This window comes from Mirounga angustirostris, unplaced genomic scaffold, assembly GCF_029215605.1.
Source record: "Mirounga angustirostris isolate CCGP_5_RB_7025 unplaced genomic scaffold, mMirAng1.0.hap1 SCAF_1, whole genome shotgun sequence".
Taxonomy (NCBI): domain Eukaryota; kingdom Metazoa; phylum Chordata; class Mammalia; order Carnivora; family Phocidae; genus Mirounga; species Mirounga angustirostris.
In genome coordinates, this window is record NW_026991709.1 from 139630585 (window position 1) to 139642999 (window position 12415).

Sequence of the window (12415 nt, forward strand, 5' to 3'; positions counted from 1 at the left end):
TTTCTAATGAAAGCAGTTGGAGAAAACATATTTACCAGTGAGAATCCAATGAGCAGGACAGAAAAGATGGGTGAGAGGTGGGTAAAAATGTTGATTGTCTGGTGGTCCTGAAGGGGTCCCTTGGTCTGACTCATTTGCATATTGTTCATTAAGTTTTATTTTATTCCAGTATAGTTAAGATACAGAGTTATACTAGTTTCAGGTGTACAATATAGTAATTCAGCAATTCTATACATTACTCAGTGCCCATCATGGTAAGTGTACTCTTAATTCCCATCACCTGTTTCACCCACTCCCTCTGGTAGCCACCAGTTTGTTCTCTATAGTTAAGAGTCTGTTTTTTGGTTTGACTCTCTCTCTCTTTGTTTCTTTTCTTTTTTTTTTTTTTAAGATTTTATATATTTCTTTGACAGAGAGAGAGATATAGAGAGAGGGAACACAAGCAGGGGGAGTGGGAGAGGGAGAAGCAGACTCCCCACTGAGCAGGGAGCCGGATGCGGAGCTCGATCCCAGGACCCCGGGATCATGACCTGAGCTGAAGCCTGACGCTTAACGACTGAGCCACCCAGGTGCCCCATCGTTTGTTTTGTTTCTTAAATTCCACACGGGAGTGAGATCATATGGTATTTGTCTTTCTCTGACTGACTTATGCCACTCAGCACCTTCTAGCTCCATCCATGTGGTTGCAAATTTGCATATTCATGTAAATCCCTGGAGAGATTTTTGGCTTGCCAGAAGGACCTGGAAATTTTCTGCATGGTGGTTTTTACCCTGGGGAGATGTCCAGCATAGGTAGACTCGAACAGCATCTTCTCTCCTTTAAGGATGTTGTATTATAAGTTTTTAAAACTTCATATTTTCCCACCACCTCAACAGATCCACAAACGGGCTGTGACCCTTTTACCCATGTGACTAGGTGCGCTAGTGTGATCAGGTTGGTCCCTGTCACAAGTTCCTCTTTTTGTCCTCCCCTGGTTGTGACCTATGGACATTCGAACACTCCAGTGAAATTCCTCACACCTTTAGCTAGTGAACTCCACTTTGACCCCCAATAAAGGCACTTGTCCACAGGTGCTCACTCTCTCTCGGCTCCCCACCTACTTGGTTGAACCTGTTCCTTGGACCTTGCTCCCCATCTGGCCCCCTCCCTGCACAGCCAGCCATGCCTCGCTCTTCTAGGACTTGTGAGAATCATGATCTCTTTCCCTCTCAGGCACCCCTCTGGTGTTACCTTGTGTCTGCACTTGACTGATTACCAAAAAAACCCTATTTTAAAACTAACATAGTTATGACTTTCCAACAAGATGGTGTATCCTCAGGAGAATTCTTATTTGATGAAGAAATGATTTTCCATTTTACAGATAGAAATACTGAAACTCAGAGCATTTACCCCCTTGCCAGAGGTCCCTGGCTAGACGTGCTTGGGATTAGAAGCACGCCTCTTGCACTCTACCTCTGAGTCTCTTACCTCATCTCTGAGCGGCAAGAACACATCCCAGGGCAACTGAGACACAGTCAGTCTTTTATTCTTGCTTCACTGGAAGGAGTGAGGCTATGAAGCTGAGCATAGCAACTTGAGCCCAGTACTTGTTAAGTAGAATTCAGGCTGAAGGAGTTGCCTGGGAATGCTGCCCAGGGCTCTGCTGCTTCTTCTCCACAGGGAATGCAGTGTATGCGGAGCTCTGGCCGCGACAAACACTCTAAATCTAACTGACCCGCAGGTGGTCCAAATGCAGTCTCTGGCCCACTTGAGACCAGCTTCCTCATTCTGGGGTCGCTACTGTCCTCCTGAGGCTTCTGCGCTGTTGTGGACACGGCAGACCTCCTCCGTAGCCCTGTGATGCCAAGGAGGCTGCTGAACTTGCCCGGCGTTCTCCAGGGCTGGGGACGCTGCTGACTATCTCCGGTCAGGAGCAACTGACTGGAAAGCAAGGCCCCCCCTGTGCAGAGGGCGCAGGAGCCCCTATTTCTCAAAGTTTGCATTATTGCCACTTCGCTTTTACAAAAGACCTACACTGGTACCTGTTTTTGCCAACCAAGAGAAATCTGGAAAGGATTTTTGCTTTTATGAAAAAAAAAAGGCAAAAAGTGAAAACAACATTCAGTATTTGTTTTGCAGTGATCCTTGAGAGAGGCAGTATACACCCCAAGTAGCAGCAGGAGCCCCGCCCATTCCTTCCCTGAGAACTGCGCTCCGGCATCCCAGCATCAGGCCAACATAGCTTTGAACTCTGTCTCTGAGCGTCTGTGCTTTATCTCAATTTATCTTGTGCATCCATTAGCAAGATGTGTCCTAAGGTATCAGAAAAAGCCTAGGAGGTTATTTTTGGAGGGGGTCTGGGAATGCTCAAAAACTTTTCCATATAAATGAATGGTAATTGCTTCACTTTGTGCCATTTTGGCTTATGAAAGTGTTCATAGGTCCCTTCTACTTTCTGATAGCAGGGGAAACCTGTAGTGGGCCAGCCTTGCTAGCTCTGCACTCACCCTCTGCAGAGTGAATGTTCCTTTCTGGTTACAGCCCTAATGGGAGCTGGGGAGTCTGCAGAATTAGCAGGCTTTGCAGAGTGGTTCTCTTGAGCTGCCAATTTTATGGAAGCTTTCCGGGTTATTTTTTCAGGTTTCGTGAATTGGGATTCCAGATAAGAGAAATGATTAGATGGCAAGTAGCTTATGGAGATGATGAAAAAGTTTTCCTCAGTTCTCTTAGGGTCCCTGGTTGGGTCTGAAAGTGGAACTGACGAAGATTGATTAGCAAGAGAAAAGCATATCCATTTTATTGAATTTTTGCATGCACATGAGAAACTTCACAAGAGAATGAAGACCGAAAGCGGCCAGAGCAGGAAGCTTTTTTTTTTTTAAGGTTTTTTTTTTTTTTTTTTTTTTTTTTGAGAGAGAGAGTATGAGCAGGAGGAGCAGAGGGAGAGAGAGAAAGAGAGAGAGAGAATCAAGCAAACTCCACACTGAGCACAGAGCCCAACACGGGGCTCCATCTCAGGACCCTGACATCATGAGCTGAGCTGAAACCAAGAGTCAGATGCTTAACCAGCTGTGCCACCCAGGCGCCCTAAGCAGGAAGCTTTTATACCTTTTAGGTAAGTAGAAGATAAATTTGTAAAGAATTGACAAGACAGAGGCATTTGGGCTAGGGGTAATACGTGGTGAAGAAGTAACCGGGAAGATAAGAGTGAGCTTAACAAGGTTTGTGTAGATTTCTCAGTCCTCAACTCCCCATCTCTGGTGAGAAGAACATCTTTCTCCCTCCAGTTCAGGTAGGCTACCTTTCATATGGGGGGATTTATCTCCTGCTTTCAGGAAAGAAGGGCGAGGGGTTGGGGGTTTTGCTCCTGCCATTTTTTTAAAAAAGAAAATCCTTCAGCTTAAGATATTTAATGTGCCAAGGTGCCATATTTGGGGATAGCATGTCCTGAACCCCATAACTTATAAGAACATGTTCAGAATCGGGGCCAACTAAGGTCTCTTTCCTTTTTGCTGGACTGAAGCACACTCTGCTTCTCCCAAAGAGCCACAGTCATGGAGTGAAAGAGGTTGGTCTGGCCACCAGGGCAGTGCTTACCAAAGTGTGTTCCTTGGAACCCCAGAGTGTCCTACTGTCCTGAATTATTCCTTCGTGGTCTACACTCTCCTTTCTCTAAGTCTTGACCCAGATATAACCTTCTGAGAGAGATCTTTCTCCCTATATCTAAAAATGCAATGATTCCCCCAATACTTCTACTCTTCCTTGCTTTCTTTTTCCCCTTAAGACTTACCAACCTCTAACAAACTAAATATTTACTTATTTTGGTTACATTAAGAGGCATGGCAAGAAATTGTTTGTTTTATTTACCTGTGTCCTCAGAGCCTAAGAAATAGTCTGGCATGTCATAGGTACTCCATAAATATTTATTACATTAGTTAATATTGGCAGAATTAAAAGAAGAGACACACACCCCTGCCCTGTAATATTGCAGTGTCCCTACTATGTTATTGCATCTTAATATTTGCACAATCTTTCCTACGCCTAGCCCCATGATGATCCTCACCTGAGGCTAACATAACCAGCACTGTTATTATTCTCATTTGTGAAAAGTCAGGCTCAAAGTGGTGAAGCGATTTCCATAAATTCACAGTCAAGAAGTTCCATAGCCCTGACTGGAACCAGGCATCCCACTGCAATGTGCTTTGATTCTTCAGTGCTTTCTTCCTACTGACGTGGCTAGTGCTTTAGGAGTGACTTAGAGAAGAATTCTGAAAACCAAAGGCTTTGATGTTTTCTTGAAGCACAAACCTTATTCTTTTCCCCCTTGATTTGGAAGAACAATACATTCATCAAACACCAGCTGTTCTGCTAGGACCAAGGACCAGAAACATGTAAGAAGCGAATTCTCATTAAGCAATTTCACATTTTGGAAAACATCCAGGTGAAAGTATGCAGTAGCTTCAGGCTACATGGTGGCTTGGGGGTTCCCTCCAACCACACTTCATGGGGTTTGTGTCTTTCTCAGCACAAGTTTGTAGAGTGGAGTGAGGCAAAGTACCACTGGAAGGGGCCCCAGGTGACATTTCCAGGCTTGCTCCTTCAGAGAATCCAATGGGAGGATGCATGCACGAAGGGACCTCCAGGAGGATTTTTGCTAATTAGTAGGTAAAGTGCATTGGCTGCAAACGAACATGAGTTCTGATGTCAGCCTTGTCACTTGCCATCTGTGCAACTTTTGGCAAGTTGACTAACCTCTCTGAGCCTAGATTCCTTATATGAAAAATAGCATCAATTCTTGTGCCAGGCTGCCTGACCTGGCTCCTCTGCTAACCAGTCGTGTGACCTTGGGCAAGGTAATCAATGTTTCATTCCTTGCTTTCCTCATCTATAACCGGGATGAATATCAGTACCCAAATCATTATAGTGATGTGAGAATGAAATGAGTAAATATGTGGGGCAGCCAGTAGGGTGTGTGTTCTCTATCAGGGTCCTGCTGTGGGACACTGGCCCTTCTGGAACGCAGGAGACAGTGCAGGGTACCTCTGACTCATCTCTGTACAGGGGCATGAATGCTGGGTGGTTTATCTACCGAGCCCCTGCCAGGCACACTGTCTGCTTCTCTCCCCAGCGTGAGGAAGCAATGTTGCCAGTATCTCTCTGTGTTGTCATATTTCAGTGCCTGGTTACTAATTATTATAGCTCTGGTTTACCCAGGTTAGGAATTAGAAGATAATGAATTTTGTCAGCCCTTAGCCACATATCTTCTGTTGTTGCAGAAAGCAGTTTGAGAAAGTTCTAGAAAAGGACAGTGCCCTCAGGCCATACTACCAGAGACTTGTTTGCCTGACCCCATCTGACCCTACACTGACACCTCTGTGACCCAGACAGAGTGTGCCCGGGCTCTCAGGATGAACAACCTGCCTTCTGTTGGTCTTTCCTATGTGCTGTTGCAAGCAAACACCCATGGGGCAAGCACATCTTAGACACTAGAAATCCAATTGTTAATGTCAAGCACATTTCCAGGAATGCCTTGGATTTTAGTCTCACTGTGAGTGACTTCAGCGAGTGAAACTTGGGACTGGCATTTCTGGTGAGCTCAGCATAAAACTGGTGGAAGCAAGATATAAGGGTTGCTCTTGGACTGGGGCACACTCACTCGAGTGGGGAAAAGAAGCTCTCAAGGTCAGCCCATCACCGTTACCCTCTGGAAACTCATTATCATAAGATGGTCTTGGCTCAGCTGGTTTAGAAAGGCAGTGACATCGGGCGCCTGGGTGGCTCAGTTGGTTAAGCGACTGCCTTCGGCTCAGGTCATGATCTTGGAGTCCCTGGATCGAGTCCCACATCGGGCTCCCTGCTCGGCGGGGAGTCTGCTTCTCCCTCTGACCCTCCCCCCTCTCATGCTCTCTCTCTCTCATTCTCTCTCTCTCAAATAAATAAATAAAATCTTTAAAAAAAAAAAAAGAAAGAAAGGCAGTGACATCATCTTCTCAGCATTTACTCTTCCTTCGAAAAAGCCTGATACATTAAAAAAATAATAATTCCTATTCCTATATACTCCTTTTCTACCGCTGGACCTTGTGCTCAAGCCACTCCAGTTTAGAGACAACCCACAAACAGTCACAGCATATCCCCACCACTGAGCTTTGGCCTGTGCCTTCCTCCACCTGGAACACCTTATCCCCAGAGACTGCCTCAGCTCGGTCTACTTCCCAATGGTGGAAATGAAGATGAATGAAATGAGTGGACTTGGACTTCACTTTGAAGTAGACTGAGTAGTACCCACTGACCCCTCACTGCAACCCAATACATATCCAGAAGGAAAGGAAGAGAGCTACGTACGCACTGGCCAATGTGCCAGGTTCTGTGCCACACTGCTGTTTTTCATTGAAATCATTATAACAGTCCCATAAGCTAGGTATTTTTCTCATTTCACATATGACTAAACTAAGATTTAGAATAACTTTCTAAACACCTTGCTCAACACACACAGTCTATGGCCCTGCCATGATTCCAAAGATTATCCTGAATTTCTTTGGCTTTACCAATGGTTCTCAAGTGGGGGCGATTTTGTCCTTAAGGAACATTTGGCAATGTGAGGGGTGGAGAGGGATCAGGAGTACCACTGACATCCAGTAGGTAAAGGCCAGGATGCTGGTAAACATCCTACAATGCACAGAAGAGCTCCAGATTCTCTGTCCCAACATGTAAATAGTGCTAAGATTGAGAATCCTGGACTAGATGATGCTGCTTCAGAGATATTTTTATTTGTTTGTTTGTTTGCTAAGGAAAACAAGTGAATGGGCACCTGCCTGGGTGGCTTAGTCAGTTAAACATCTGCCTTCAGCTCAAGTCATGATCTCAGGGTCCTGGGACCAAGCCCTGCAATGGGCTTCCTGCTCAGCGGGGAGTCCGCTTCTTCCTCTCCCTCTACCCTTCCCCCTGCGCTCCCCCCGCCCATGCACACACACTCTCTCTCTCAAATAAATAAATAAAATCTTTTTTAAAAAAGGAAAACAAGTGAAAAGAAAATATCTGCAAGCAACATTTCTAAATGATCTGCTGCAATGACTTCAGTTGATTATTACTCAAATTTGCTGATAAAATGAACTCCTTTTTCAAATCTTTAAGTTAGATGTTTTAACATATATTCTTAACCTCTTCCACTGTTCTCTGAGACTTATTAATATGGCTCTTTGTAAGATGCTTGGAACATTTCAAGGAGAAAAGGAGATATTTGTTATTCGGCATTGCAAATACCATGTCGACATTGCCCTACATTAGCAGAGTTGCCTCAGAAGAAACTCAGGATGCCAGACATGATTCTCAAGGCCACTGTGAATAATGCTGTGCCAAAGCATGATACTTAGAGAAAGTGCTTTGGGGTATTTTTTTTTTTTTAAACTGTGATTCATGTCTCTTTCGGACTCTAGCAGACATAAAGCAAATGCTGTTGGTGTCTCATCTAAATCCCCTTCACGGGATAGGGGCACCCCACTTGCAGCCTCCGTGATTGTTGGCTGCTCGGGGTGCACAGCTGTCCCCAGGGGGGTCATGTCCCATCCTATTGAGCAGTCAAAGGCCCAAGACTGACTGACAAAGGGTTATGAAAAGCAGGTCTCCTTGCCCCTGGGGGGACCAAATCCTTAGTACACTTCGTATTCCAGATCTCCCCAGGGGATAAGGCTGAAGCTAAATCCCAGCCGAAAAGTACCTCCTTGCTTAGATTTCTTCCCCTAATTTGTCCAGCTTCCTACACTGCCCTTCTCCTGAGAGGAGCCCCCAATAAATCGCTTGGACAGAAATACCACTGGGACTCTGGGTCTATGGAACCTGACCCAAAACACATGGGGTCAACAATTTCAAATGGCAATGAGTGTTATGGGCACTTCCTTCCCCACAACAGCAACCTCCTTGCTTTGCCACATCCCTATTGTTTGTTAGCCAGGAGGCTAATGGAGACACGGGGGCGAGTCAGAGCTCAGAAAGATAGCAGAGAGGAAGCTGAGTTCTGTCTACTGATCAAAGGGCTGTCTCTCCAAACTCATACTTTTCCCTGAGAGGAGCAGTTTGTTTCTTGAGCCTGAAACTAGGCTTCAGGGCAATCAGTTTTGCCAGATGCCCAGCTCCCATCAAAGTTAATGGGGAGGAATTCTTCTTCAACATTGTTGTTGAATTTATATGTTTAAGATTGTCAGCACAAAATAGCCCATGAAACTTTGCATCCCTTAAAAAGATTCTCAATGATATCTTAGGTGAATAGATCTTTTTCTATTCCATGATTCCTGAAGTTCTTTAGAAATAGCTTGACCTATTTATACTACTCAGTCCACAAAGACAGATTATGGTGACCAAATAATTAAGACTGTTTCCTAAGTATAATTTTCCAAGCAGTCCTTGGTGAATGCAGGGTTGTTGTTTTTTTCCCCCAGTATTGTTAGGTTTTTAAGAAAATATACAGCTGTCAAATTAAAGGAAAATTGATGATTATTCTCTCTATTCTGATCATATGTTTCCAGAGGGATAATTTTCAGGCTAAGTAAAGACATGCATTCGTTTTCTTCATTTTTCAGATATTGTCTAGTCCCTTCTGTGTGCCAGGTGCTGTTCTAGGCACTGCAGATACAAAGTTGAGCAAAACAGACAAAAACCCCTGCCCTCTTGGACCTCGCTCTCGAAAGGAGAGACAGATAAGAGACAGAATACACTGAAAACTATATGTTAGATAATGGCATCAGATATTGATAAATGAAAGGAAGAAACATGGGTTAGAATAACACCTCGCCTTAATGAAGAGAATGCTAATTTAAGTAAGAGGGCGATGTGCTCTTTCTCTGATCAGATGACAGTTCAGCTGAGACCTGAAAGAAGCAAGGGAACAAGGCATCCGGATATGGGCGATGGAGTTTTTGAGGCAGGGAGCAACCAGTGCCCAATCCCTGAGAATGAAACATGCCTGGCAGTTTCAAGGAACACCAAATACACTGGCTGGAGCATAGAGAGCAAGCTGAAGAGCGGGGTAGGCAGTGAGGCCGCCACATCTCATCAGAGGTGCTCAACAGCTTGGGCAAGTCAGTTCTTCCCAATCCTTCCTGTTACAGGGTGATAGGTTTCCTGATACGTTTCTGCTGCCCCCAGGTACTAAAGTCTAGTAGCTCCCCACTTATAATGACAACCACAAATATGCCCTACTCATTCCCAATAGCATGCTGGGATATGGGACCCATCCCAGTGGAGCCTAAGCTTTATACAAAGAAGGGACATGATCAGGTTTACTTTTGTAAGGTCACTGTGACTGCTGAGTAGAAAACATTGAACAGGGGGAGAGTTGAAGATGAACCATTTCGAATGTTGAAGTGGTCCAGGAGAAAGAGAGTGATGGCCAGGGCTGGGAGGTATCCGTGGAGGTGGCCCAAAGCAGCTGTTTTGGGAATACTATTTGAAAGAGGGGCTGGCAGGATGTGCTGGTGTTGGAAGTGAAACAAGCGAAAGAGAAGTATTAGGGGAAACTTGAAGGTTTTCTGTTGTCCTTACTGTTCCCATTTTGCTTATAAACAAGTGTTAGACATAATGTAGCTAGCTATCCTATCTTCTTGTGACTTTTGTGTTTGTGTGTGCATATGCAAATATCATTTAAATGATACTTCTATCCCTGAGTTTCTTAGCCTCATCACTACTATGCTGGGGAACTGTTTTGTGCCCTAGAGGATGTTTAGCGGCATTCCTGGCCCCAACTCACTAGATGTAAGCAGTAGCTCTTTCCTAGTGTGACAACCAAAAATATATACAGACATTGTTCAATATCTCTTGGGGGGGACAAAATTACCACCGGGTCAGTACGGCTGCCTTAAAAGGGGTCATGAGGCTGTGGTCCTAGTTCTGCTTCTAACTGAGGGATCTTGGACAAGCCACTAACTCCTCAGGGCTCTCTTTCTTGCTGTACATTTATCATAAGTATGAGTAAGATGTCTGTTAACCCAAATTGGAAACTCTATAAATTGGTTAACCAAATCCTTTCTGGGGAATTAACTTCCATTGAATTTCAAATGAATAGTGTCTCAAAAAATCTTATTAATATAAACATAAAATTAGTTTTTCTTCTGGGAGTGAAAAAATGCCCCCAACAATTACAAGACTGATTTTCTCAATCTAGGCCATAATTTGAACAGGCAAAATTTGCTAATAAGCATTCCCAGATTCTGAAATAGCTTCTGCAATTTTCCTATTTGCAAAGTCAATTTTCCTATTTGCAAAGTCAATTGAGGACTTAAAACCACAGCTGTCCATGTGTGGTATTCTGTGGCCCTCACTGGGCAATTTGGTCCAATAAAGTTTAGCTTTCAGTTGACAATATTGAATTATGGCAGGCACTGCTAGGGATTATTTTGCTACATCACGTTTGCTCCTTTGCCCAATTAGAGCTGTCAGTAAATAAATGAAATTATTGAAACAGACAGAATTCAGTGCAACCTCTTCTAAATTATCCCATATAATTCCCATGAATTTTGTGAAACGATTTCCTCTAAATCAGTGTATGGTTTTTCTTATCCACTCTAAAATTTGAGATTGAAGAGTGTTCATAGTCAGAAGGATGGCACTCATTTGAACAAACAGGCTGGGATAGGTTCACTCCTCACCTTTAACCAGTGTGGAGGTGGGACCAGATCCTATCTCTTTACCTTAGGTTTTAGGTTTTACTTACCACACCTACAATGACTGCTGTTTTGCCAGATATTGAGGGAGCAGACCAGCATGCAGATACATGGTGGGCTGTGAAGGTGTGTTTACAAAATCATGGATAAGACAGAAAGTCAAACCCCATTGCTATGTATTTGTGTAGGTGTTGTAAGATGACTAAAAGCGTGTGTGTGTCCTCTGTTTGGATGACCTATATGCAGGGTTTCTACTTTATGAAATCTACGGATGCTTTTTATTAAATGAAAAAGATAAATCAATTTTCTATATTTATCCTCTCATTCTAGCTTCTCCAAGCCTGGCCACTGCCAGAGCCTTTTAAGGAAAGCAGAGTCAGCTGAATGTGCCTGCCTCTTTTTTGGCTTTTCCTTGAATTCTGAGTGGCCAGAAACTTCCTTCCTGGCCATATTCAGTGGTCAATGCTTGCTGCTAAATGGTGGGTTAATTTGTGGCATTGATTACTTTAAATTCATCAGTATATGGATAGAGTGGTCCCAAGAGGGCTGGATCTGGTGACTTGGACCAGGGTAACCCTGAGATGACTTTCATTATTCCAGTGACAATAAGGCAATTAAGCTTTAGGAAGATGGCAAGCATGTTACCCACCATGAAGAAGACCCAAGATTTATTGAGTGTTTTGCCTCTGAAGAGCTCTTTTGAGCAAGGCTCTGCCTGGAAAAATCACTGAATAAGAAAACAGAATACATTTATTGTCCAAGGCAGATCACGAGCATACCTTTGAGTCCATTATAGCTTCCTATTGGAGGTTCTAAAATTCTCATTGGCTGGAGGAATTACAAAGAAATGATTACTCCTTTTATTCTTTCATTCAACAAATATTTGGATATTTGCTTTTGTGGACCTTACTGCTGGGCAGAAAGGGGAATAGAAAAGTCAGTAGGATGTAGGGCCTACTCTTAAGGAATTCATGAAGTTATATGGGTCAGATTGCCACAGGTAGTTCTAACTATACTACATGTATGTGACAAAATAAAATGCATACTGTGATAGAGGGGTGGTCAAATATTGTGGAATAACAGGAGAAAGTACAATTAATTCTAGTTAAAAAGGAACTATATGTAGTGAGTATATTATTTAGGATGCCTCAAAGGAAAGTAACAGAATACTCATTTAAAAGTGGCTTAAACTGGTGCTGGGGATCTTGTTAAAATGCAGATTCTGAGTCAGTTTTTCTGGAATAGTGCCCAAGAATCTGGTGTTTTAACAAGTTCCAGTTTACGCCGATAGAGTTGGTCCACTGACTACCCTTTGAGTAGCAAGAACTTTTAAAACAAGGCTTTATAGGGGTGCCTGGGTGGCTCAGTCATTGGGCATCTCCCTTTGGCTCAGATCATGATCCCAGGGTCCTGGGATCGAGCCCCGCATCAGGCTCCCTGCTCAGTGGGAAGCCTGCTTCTCCCTCTCCTACTCCCCCTGCTTGTGTTCCTGCTCTTGCTATCTCTCTCTCTGTCAAATGAATAAATAAAATCTTTTTAAAAAAACAAAAAACAAGGCTTTATAGTATTTCATAGAACAAAAGTGGGAGGTAGGTGGTTTCAGGGTGGGTTTAAAAGATCAAATGACATCAGTAAGGAATCAGGTTCTTTCCATTCTTCTTCTCTGATCCTCAACATAATGGCTTCTGTCTTCATGCTTTTCTCTCATGACCTCAAGATGGCTGCCATGGTTCTAGGCATCACACACAGGCATGACAAGGTGAATGACCATTAGAAGAAAGAT